The sequence below is a fragment of the Temnothorax longispinosus genome, unplaced genomic scaffold (assembly GCF_030848805.1).
Source record: "Temnothorax longispinosus isolate EJ_2023e unplaced genomic scaffold, Tlon_JGU_v1 HiC_scaffold_334, whole genome shotgun sequence".
NCBI classification, from domain to species: domain Eukaryota; kingdom Metazoa; phylum Arthropoda; class Insecta; order Hymenoptera; family Formicidae; genus Temnothorax; species Temnothorax longispinosus.
Window position 1 is genome coordinate 1 of NW_027270159.1, and position 11,438 is coordinate 11,438.

Genomic DNA, 11,438 nt, shown 5'->3' on the forward strand with positions numbered 1-11,438 from the left:
AATGCAGGGTTGGGAAAGTTTACTTTTTAAAAATAACTAGTTACAGTTATCGTTACCGAGTCAAAAAAAGTAATTAGTTACAGTTACTAGTTACTGATTCTCAAAAAGTAACTCGTTACAGTTACAGTTACTTAAAAAGTAACTATTAGTTACTTTTTCAGTTACTTTTTTAAAATGTTTAAAACAAGATTACAGAATAAAAAGTTTAATTTTAACATGATAATTTTAAACTTAAAATTCTTAAATAAATTATTATATATGAAACTAAAATTATATACATATATGTATATTATAATATTATATATGCATATTATACAGGGTATCCTATGAGTCCTATGACTCGAGGTCCGGGTGTGTTATTGAAGTCATTTAGAGTTGAAATTGTTTAATAAACATTAAACATATCTCCGTAAATGTTCCTAACAGAACCACAACTATTGAAAGTTAATATGAATATTTGAAACATTTTCAAATCCTTAGACTACTTTCTTTGGGGGCATATGAAGTCAGTAGTTTATACAGAACAATCTCGCAATAGGGATGAACTTGTGAACAGAATTATGGATGCAGCAACGCAAATAAGACATTCTCCTGGCATGGTGGAGCGAGCTATTAGATCACTTTTACCTTTTGAAACAGTTTTTTAGGCTTCCTGGGAGAAGCCGCTGATCAAGGCAGCGACATAGACGCACTTGACATCCCTGCTTTCACTCTCCCTTACGACGACTTGGCTACCAGACCTGTGTTTTGTCTGTCGAAGAAAGATTATTATTTTTCTTCGACAGGAGATCTGTCGGTCTCCTCAACCGACAAATCAGGCTCTTCCACATGTACCAATGGTGTTTGAGTAGCTCATCGGCTGGCAATGCATCGAAAGGAATATCCCTGATTTTGATCTCGGTGAATAGGCTTTTTAGGCTAATCCGCTGATTGTTCATTGGCGCATTTATATAAAAGATGATTACGCTATTTCTTTCTCAGGAATTTCTCATAAAGGTGGGAACTAGCGCACTCTCGAAGTTCAAGGATCTGCTGATCAGCTTTCTGATCACACCCACTTCACCGACATCTAGCCCTCGTTCTAGAAGGCTATCCTGATTATGCTCTTATCTTAATCGCTTGGGCGCAAGAACATAATCTTCGATCAGTGACCTTGGGCTTTTTGCCTGGGTGACTGTCCGACAGATTGGAAATATTGTGGCTTAAAAAAGAAACCACGCTTTTACGTGTCACCTGTTGACCATATCTTTCTCTCTTTGTCCTTTGTATCCGAAGAGTAGGACTTTGGGCTTTTTCAGCCTGTCCTTCTCTCTGCAGCTGCTTTTTATAACAACGTCTGGCAGTGCTGCTATAGCGAACTCGAGTTTTAGTTGGACCCGATTCCGCAACTGGGGACTCCTCTAGTCGTTCGCTCCCTAGGAAAACCATATATCTTGGAGGATTTTGTTTGAATTATTTCAATTGTTAAGGCCTCCGCACAATAAAAAATATAAAAAACAAGGAACAGATATTAGCGATTAGGACTAAAGAATCAAGAATAAAGTTGGATGCACGATGAAAAATACAGGCAACAGAAACAATGAATAACACAAGCTCAATAGATTTTATTGGAAGCCGTGTATTAATACTACACCAGCGTTTATTCCTGATTTCTTATTTTCTATATCGCTAAATATCTTCTTTGTTCCTTATATTTTTCATTGTTGCGCGGGCCTTTATTTTATTCTGGAACAAAATGGAACTAAATTTGTTTTTTTTCGTCCACAAATACCGGCGATCGCACGATTTCATCCGGATAGAGTCGCGAATCTGGATTGGTTCCTTCCCGAAGGGCACACGATATCCGGAGGCACCGTGTTGACATAACTCGATCCCCTTGCGCTAAACACAGCACAAATCGGTATAGTATAGCTTATACCTTGTGTGGGAAATTTCTCCTTCGTAGATTGTACTCACAATCAGTTACACCTCTGAGTGCGACCTTACCTACCTTAACCTTTTCCACCATTTCCAAGATGAGATAATCCGACACATACACTATAGCTCAAGAGTACCTATTCTATAGGTCTGGTACCTATTCTTGAAAATCGTTGTTATTAAATCCAATTCGTTTTTGGCGCCCAATGAATGCCAGTCAGTTGGCGCCACTAATATTGCGTGTGTAAAACTTACCTTAAATAAAAGTAACTGTAATTAAAGTAACTTAACATTAGTTACAGGTACCGAAAAAATGTAACTAAGGTACCGTTACAGTTACCAAAAGAAAAATGTAACGCAGTTACCAGTAAGTTACCCAAAAAAGGAACTTGTAACGGTACTAGTTTACAAGTACTAGATTCCCAACCTGAGTGTATGTCGGATTTATCTCATCTGGACTGGCGGAAAGGTATAAGGTATAAGTCGCACCGCAGGAGTCTGTAATTGTGAGTACATCTACGAAGAGAAATTTCCCAACACAAGGTATAAGCTATACTATACCGATTGCTGTGTCGCGCAAGGGGATTCGAGTTATGTCACACACGGTGCCTCCCGGAATATCGTGTGCCCTTGGGAATACGAACCAAATTCCAGGCATTCGCGACTCTATCCGGATGAAATCGTGCGTCGCGGTATTTGTGGGACGAAAAATAGAATTTAGTTCCATTTTGTTCCAGAAATAACAATAAAGGCCCGCGCACAATGAAAAATATAAGGAACAAAGAAGATATTAGCGATTAGAAATAAGAAATCAGGAATAAAGCTGGTGTAGTATTAATACACGGCTTCCAATAAATCTATTGCTTTGTTATTCATTGTTTCTGTTGCCTGTATGTTTCATCGTGCATCCAACTTTATCTTGATTCTTTAGTCCTATCGCTAATATCTGTTCCTTGTTTTTTTATTTTTTATTGTGCGGAGGCCTTAACAATTGAAATAATTCAAACAAAGTCCTCCAAGATATATGGTTTCCTAGGGAGCGAACGACTAGAGGAGTCCCCAGTTGCGGAATCGGGTCTAACTAAAACTCGAGTCGCTATAGCAGCACTGCCAGACGGTGTTATAAAAAGCAGCTGCAGAGAGAGGACAGGCTGAAAAAGCCCAAAGTTCCTACTCTTCGGATACAAAGGACAAAGAGAGAAAGATATGGTCAACATGTGACACGTAAAAGCGGTCTTTTTTTAAGCCACAATATTTCCAATCTGTCGGACAGTCACCCAGGCAAAAAGCCCAAGGTCACTGATCGAAGAGTATGTTCTTGCGCCCAAGCGATTTAAGATAAGAGCATAATCAGGATAGCCTTCTAGAACGAGGGCTAGATGTCGGGGAAGTGGGTGTGATCAGAAAGCTGATCAGCAGATCCTTGAACTTCGAGAGTGCGCTAGTTCCCACCTTTATGAGAAATTCCTGAGAAAGAAATAGCGTAATCATTTTTATATAAATGCGCCAATGAACAATCAGCGGATTAGCTAAAAAGCCTATTCCCGAGATCAAAATCAGGGATATTCCTTTCGATGCATTGCCAGCCGATGAGCTACTCAAACACCATTGGTAATGTGGAAGAGCCTGATTTGTCGGTTTGAGGAGACCGACAGATCTCTCCTGTCGAAGAAAAATATAATCTTTCTTCGACGACAAAACACAGGTCTGGTAGCCAAGTCGTCGTAAGGGAGAGTGAAAGCAGGGATGTCAAGTGCGTCTATGTCGCTGCCTTGCTCAGCGGCTTCTCCAGGAAGCTAAAAAAATGTTTCAAAAGGTAAAAGTGATCTAATAGCTCGCTCCACCATGCCAGGAGAATGTCCTTATTTGCGTTGCTGCATCCATAATTCTGTTCACAAGTTCATCACCATATTGCGAGATTGTTCTGTATAAAACTACTGACTTCATGCCCCCAAAGAAAGTAGTATAAGGATTTTTGAAAAAATGTTTCAAATATTCATATTAACTTCATAGTTTTGGTTCTGTTAGGAACATTTACGGAGATATGTTTAATGTTTATTAAACAATTTAAACTCTAAATGACTTCAATAACACACCGGGACCTCGAAGTCATCGGACTCATAGGCGATCCTGTATAATCTGCCTATATAATATCGTATAATATAACATATAGTATATAAGTTAGTTTCATATATAAAAAATTACATTATTTACGAATTTTAAGTGTATAAAATTAATCATGTTAAAATTAAACTTTTTTTATTCTGGTAAATCTGTTTTAACATGTTTAAAAAGTAACTGAAAAAAAGTAACTAATAGTTACGTTTTAAGTACCTGTCACTGTAACGAGTTACTTTTGAGAATCAGTAACTAGATAACTGTAATTTTTTAAAATTACTTTTTTGACTACGGGAACGATACTGACAAAAAAAAAAACAGAATAAAGTTATCGAATTTTAAAAGTAAGAGCAAACTTTCCCAACCCTGTATAGTACTCTATGTTTCTATTATATCTTATTAAGAGTTCTGCAATGGTTGGTTCTAATAATTCCACGAAAATGTTCGCAATTGTCTTACAACATTGCGTTTTGCAACTTGTAACACGTCCCTGCCATTCTCGGCAGAGCTTCCGCGACATGGGTCTGTTTTAATTCAAGACAAACTCAAAAAAAAAATCAATGTGTGTACCAAATTTTGGTCTTGCAAATAACGTCCTTATCATGTCCTTTTTCATGGACGTCCATACTTTCGTCCACAATAATAGCGCCAACACCGCCAATAAAGGGACATAATGCGTCGTAAACAAAAAAATGACCCTTAAATTGCACGTCGAAGAGCCCATGTGAGCGCTGCCTGGGTATCTGATCTTTTTTATCGCCAGAACGGCCTTCGCGGAGGTGCCTATCCTTGTCGACGGGAGTTGTTTTTACGATGTGGGTACGTGTGGTACAAGTTCTTGCCATGGAGAAACACAACGACACGTTCCGCAACGGAAAAATAGGAGTGAACAACCACCGAGGTAAAAATATGCACGAAATCAACAAAAATCAACAAAAAATAAAAAACTTACTGATTCGTGTTCAGCATGCATTAGTCTTCAAATCACTTTATCTCGAGATTCAGAGAGCAAAAATAATATTTAAAATATTAAAAATTTTCGACGCGCAAGAAATTTCACTTTTGACCTCCGAAAAAAACGCGTTTGCCTTAATGAAAAATCACAACATGCATATAATCTCACTAAACTCCGTTGGTCACATGGGCACTAGCAAGATAGCGTTTACAAATTATGGCGAGTTAAACAACATACAGATTTCGAGACAACTGTAAAGACGACTCCGCTCCGGTGACGACTTCGCCTCGGTCTCCCCTCACTCAAAAAAATGTTTTGCTGATGTAGGTAGATTTCAAAAGGTAAAAAAAGTAAACAGAGTCACAAAGTCTAGTACCATATGATAAAACTTTCCCCCAAATATAATTTTAAAAAATTCATTTTTTTAGGAAATGCAGGGGAAAGTTAAAATAAGAAAGTATTTTTCTTCGAAAACACTTGACGATTTGATGAAAAAAAATAAAAGGTAAAAAAAGGCGCCAAAGTACACGCGCAATGTATGTTGTAAATCTAAAAATCTAAAATGGTAGTAGCTTTATTTCTTTCTAACAAAATAATTCACAAAATTTCGTTACCTAACTCAACCCAAGTGATGATATATGTATAGTAGCTTTATTTCTCCCTAACAAAATAATTCACAAAATTGCGTTACCTAATTCAACCTAAGTGATACGTATTTCAAAAAAAGATATGAAATCTTTAAATTGCGCCAATTGCAAAGAGAATATATACACTTTGAAAAATAATTTTGCAACTACTTTTAAAAAATGAAACAAAATTGTCTTACCTAACTCATCCCAAGTGGTATGTATTCCTGAGAGTCTTTCTATCAACCCAAGTGGTAGTAGTTTTAATTCTCCTTGATAAAATTATAATATTACAAAGAATTATTTTAATCACAAAGAATTAAAGAGGTAACATTATAAAATAAAAATATTTAATTAAAATAAAATAAATAAATTTTTCTTGTAAAAAACTTGGCGCTGCTTTTTTAAGGTTTAGAACCTTTGCACAAGACTTTCGTATGGCAACGTAGTGTAACGAAACGTGGGTCAACGCACAAGAAACGTATCGGTTACGGTGTTAAGCGTCGTCTACAATGGCAGCAGGAGTATGCAGTAAGACGTAAGCAGTAAGCTATTCTATTGACCAATCACAGTCGATTATTCTTGAATTGTAAAAATCCCATTAGTCAATAACTTACTGCTTACGTCTTACTGTATACTCCTGCTGCCATTGTAGATGACGCTTTATACGTCAATACGTTTCTTGTGCGTTGATCTACGTTACGTTACCATACGAAAATTTTATGCGGAGGCTCTAACCGATACGTTTCTTGTGCGTTAATCCACGTTACGTTACGCTACGCTATCATACGAGAGTCTTGTGCGGAGGCTCTTATCCAGACAAATTTGCATAGCGCATAAACATAAGCGTAAGAAATTGATTGGTTTACATGTATATGTGCAAAAGGAAATAGACCAATCCATCTCTCTGTGCATATGCTTATGCACCTATGCAAGTTTGTCTGGGTTGACCTTAAAAAAGCAGCGCCAAGTTTTTTACAAGAAAAATTTATTTATTTTATTTTAATTAAATATTTTTATTTTATAATGTTACCTCTTTAATTCTTTGTGATTAAAATAATTCTTTGTAATATTATAATTTTATCAAGGAGAATTAAAACTACTACCACTTGGGTTGATAGAAAGACTCTCAGGAATACATACCACTTGGGATGAGTTAGGTAAGACAATTTTGTTTCATTTTTTAAAAGTAGTTGCAAAATTATTTTTCAAAGTGTATATATTCTCTTTGCAATTGGCGCAATTTAAAGATTTCATATCTTTTTTTGAAATACGTATCACTTAGGTTGAATTAGGTAACGCAATTTTGTGAATTATTTTGTTAGGGAGAAATAAAGCTACTATACATATATCATCACTTGGGTTGAGTTAGGTAACGAAATTTTGTGAATTATTTTGTTAGAAAGAAATAAAGCTACTACCATTTTAGATTTTTAGATTTACAACATACATTGCGCGTGTACTTGGCGCCTTTTTTACCTTTTTTGAAAAAGGTAATTTTGTACTGATATCATGCATTTTGTAGTGATAAGCAAGTATCGGCAAAAAAAAATTTCCATTTTTTATTTTTAATTATTTACAAATTGACAATAACAACTAATTAAATTTTTATTAATTTTTATATATATATATATATATATATATATATATATATATAAAACCTCTTATTTTTTATAAATATACATATATGTGTATTTATATTCGTATTATATAGAGAATCGCTATAACATTAAATGTAATAATAGTTATAATATAGAACTATTGTCTCCTATTTTTGAAATTTATTAAATATGTATTGATTAAATACGTATTTATTATATTTAATGTTATTCTTGCAATTCTCTATGTTAAGTGGATATAAATACACATATATATCGTATATATAACATTATATATATAACATTAACATGTTTTTTAAATCATGTTTATCTGCAATAATTAAATTATTTATATTAAACCAATTATTATTTTTAAAATAAAAAATTTACCTGACAATGTGATTATTCCTTATCCACTAATTATTAAATTTTCAAATAAGTAATTATTTATGTATTAAAAACACATGAAGAATATAAAACGGTGCGAAACTGGAAACTACTGGAACAGATTCGGGTCTGGACTAGTTATTTATTGGTTCGGATTCCTTGACTGCTTGAACAGATCGACTAAGAAAAAGTTTATTATAATGGACCATTTTCCCGAAAATATTACATACATGGATCCAACTTGTATCAAACCTATGAATATTAATACGTGATTATAATCGATATAATTGTATATATTTATTTTTGTACAGTTATGTTCAAGAAATGACAAGAGATGATACATCTAATATTTGTAAATAGATTTCTGTTAGAGGATCTGATCATGGATTAATATTTTAATACTGTTTCTGATTGTTATCGGAATGAATTAAAGTATGGTTTTGTATTTTTATATTGTAATTATTATATTCAAGTCATTAAACTATTCATGTATTTTTATTTTCCCTCCAAATGTTTGCGAAAACTTAACTATTTAGTAGAGCTACATAATCGAGTAAATGAATTAAATATTATCACATAACTGAATGAATTAAAATCACAGTCCTTAAAAATACAATGTAGCTAATATATATTAATTATAAAATAGATTATAATATATATATAATCAGCTGTTTTATAATAAATCAATTGTACGATGAAACAAAGTTATTTATCTGGTTATAATATTTACAGTCCTTGAATCTGAATCCTTTAAACAAAATTGAACAATTCGTTGAATCTAAGATCAGATTTTAGCTTTCTTCCTATTTTTATCCGACACTGTATACTTGTTGTAACTTTTTGTTGGATCAAAAGGTTCCCATCTACTCGCTGGAAAAATGTGTTTGTTCCTCTCGTACCATGATCTAATGAGAAAAACATAAAAGAGAATTATACAAAGTATTCTTTTAATAATAAATACCTAAGTAAAACTTTTCCGACATGTGATTCCTCGGTTTCGACAGAAGCATCGTGCATAATACGAATATCATCGTGAACGTCAAATGTGAACAGAGGCCCGCTCTTTCCTCGTGCCTAATCGCAATATTACATACATTAAAATAACATGCCAACATTGTGATATTGCTTCATAAGTTTTATCATTTAGTATATTTACCTTAGTTACAATAAAATCAGTTATAGTTGCAGTAAAACGTATAATGGTGCGGTAATATAAGATTCTCCTTGACATACATTAACTGATCTGCCATTACTGTTTTAAGCTCGCTGAATTCACGCCTCAGAACTTCTAAACATCTCTGAAGAACCTAATAGATAGAATTACCTGTGTGTGAAAATTTAATTTATGCAGCAGAACATTATATATCATGCCAATGTTACTCCAAAAGTGACACTGGAGTATTTTAATAACTTAAACGTTCTCTAAACCACTGAGACATTCACCTTTCTTCATTATAACACTCCGACGATGGTCAGATCCACCCCAATAACTGAATGTGATCTCAATTTCTTCTTCCTTCAACGCGTTCTGCTTTCTACCCCATTCTTGTCTCAATTCTTCCCTAAGTTTATTTTCCTCCTCGTCTCTTTCCTACTGGCAAAAAACATGTATCTACATCTGGATTTTTCTAAATCTTCTTAATCGCAGGGCCATCAAATTGCACATTTTCTGACTGCGGGGATTTTTCGGCATTGTCTTCGTCAGAAGACATCTCAGCTTCATCTTCGTCTTCGTCCAGATTAAAAGACAAAGCTTGAATCTGTCTCTTCTGTTTGTTCTTTTCTGTCTGCTTCGCCGCTAGTGCTCTTTCCTTTTCCTGCTCTTTTTCACGTTCCTTCTATCAAAGCATAAAATACATGCTTTAATAAAATAAAAGCATAAAATACATAAAATACAATATTTTTATCTTTTTCTAACTCTTAAAACTGGAAAAGAATAAAAATAAGTTGAACCGATAATAAAATAACTTACGATAATTCCTTCGCGCGTAAACGGGATTGATCTCCTCGGCATCAGCTCCCTGCCGTCAATATATACCTGTGAACAGGCTCCTTGATCTCCTCGGTATCAGCTCTCTGCTGTCAATATGTAATACCTCTACAAAGTAAAAATGTATTGTATAATCAGAATACTAGCAACGTGCACAACTTCATTTGAGGTTATAATTGGGTACAACATTCATCGCACGATACTGTTATAATTGCAAATCGGAAACGTACCTCGAGTCCAGCTCTTCTGCGATCAACGAAGTCGGGATCGAACGTGTCAGTCGTCACTTTCTGCCAAGCGTAGAGAACCTTCTTTTCCGGCAGCGGTGGTAACACGATGTAGGGATACGAAATCTCGGGATAAGCACGAAGCAATTCAATTTTCAATTCAGTATATCGCCGGCACGATTACGGTGTTACTGCCGTTTCGCGTACGCGCGTATGCGCGCGTTGTCGCACCTTATACCTCGCGACAGCGTGCGGCTCGTGCAAACGTTAACGCGCGGCCGCAATCGCGCGGCAGAAACGCCTCGTGTGAACAGGCTCCTTGATCTCAGTATCAGCTCCCTGCTGTCAATATAAAAAATAATATAATAGGTTATTAACCTGTATGTATAAACACTCACGTAAACGTAGTATAAACAGTAAATAAAATAGTACAAGTATAACAGTAATATATAGAATAAGATAATTATAGGATAATTACATAAAACAATTACCTTGAATTAATCGTCGCGTCGCGTAAAGAGTCACGGTCGGTCTCGCTCCGCGCGTACTACCGTATCTCTCTCGAGATAGGTTATAACTGATGAACTGACTGACACTCTGACAGCGCGCTAAACGAACACACTGTCTGCACTGCACTGCACTGCACTGCACTGCGATACTAACGCTGCTAGCCGCCAGTGTCGAAAAAGTGAAAGTGACGTTCTCTGTTTGTTACATGTATGTTATAATGAATGAGAGCGGTTGACGTAGAAGAAAGTATCTTAAAAAAAATTTTTGACATTTGGACTTTGCGTCGCAATATCTCCGCTCGTAGGGCACGTAGCGGAATATTATAAGAGAAACCCCCCCCTAATTGGACCCCAAGCTATCGATCAAGCCTAATTAGAACTTGATCCGTTCACTCGTTATCGAGATCTCAACATCTCGTATACTCGCAACCCGTCGCGTCGCGTAAAAGAGTCACGGTGCGGTCTCGCTTCGCGTGTACTTGGCGCGAGACACTACCGTGTCTCTTGATACGCTTTTTTAACGTGAGTCCTCTCGCCTCTCACTAAGTTTCCGTAAAATCAGGGGCTTTTTGAATGTAAGACCCCTTGCCTCTTATTACACCCTACACCTACGATTTATTTATCTTCTTCACTATTACTGTCTATTACTGAAATGTTATTTGTTGTCTTAAACAGATCGCTCAGTATTTCTCTGCTGGTTTCAAAAATTTTCGCTAAATTACTGCATAGAGAGATAGATATATATATTGCAGCAATATGACAGCAGCATTCATTGTTCGTAGCCCATTAGCGATCTGTTTAAAGAAAACAAATAACATTCCAGTAATAGACAGTGATAGTAAAGAAGATTAAATAAATCGTAGGTGTAGGGTGTGTAATGAGAGGCGAGGGGTCTACATTCAAAAAGCACCCCGATTTTACGGAAACGTAGTGATGGCAAAGGGACTCACGTTGAAAAAAGCACCCTGATTTTACGGAAACGTAGTGACAGGCGAGGGGCACCCCTCGGAAACGTTTAAAGGCAAAGCACCCCGATTTTACGGAAACATTTATCCCGGGGCTGAGAGGCTTGTGAAACGTACTCACGTTGGTAAAAAGCACTTTGGTGGTT

At 35.7% G+C, this 11,438-nt stretch overlaps 1 pseudogene; it reads right to left on the reverse strand.

Annotated features, from left to right (window-relative positions):
* Nucleotides 1-7,750: 7,750 nt before the first annotated feature.
* On the reverse strand, nucleotides 7,751-10,828 carry LOC139824355 (protein FAM50 homolog; annotated as a pseudogene).
* Between the last annotated feature and the right edge of the window lie 610 nt (nucleotides 10,829-11,438).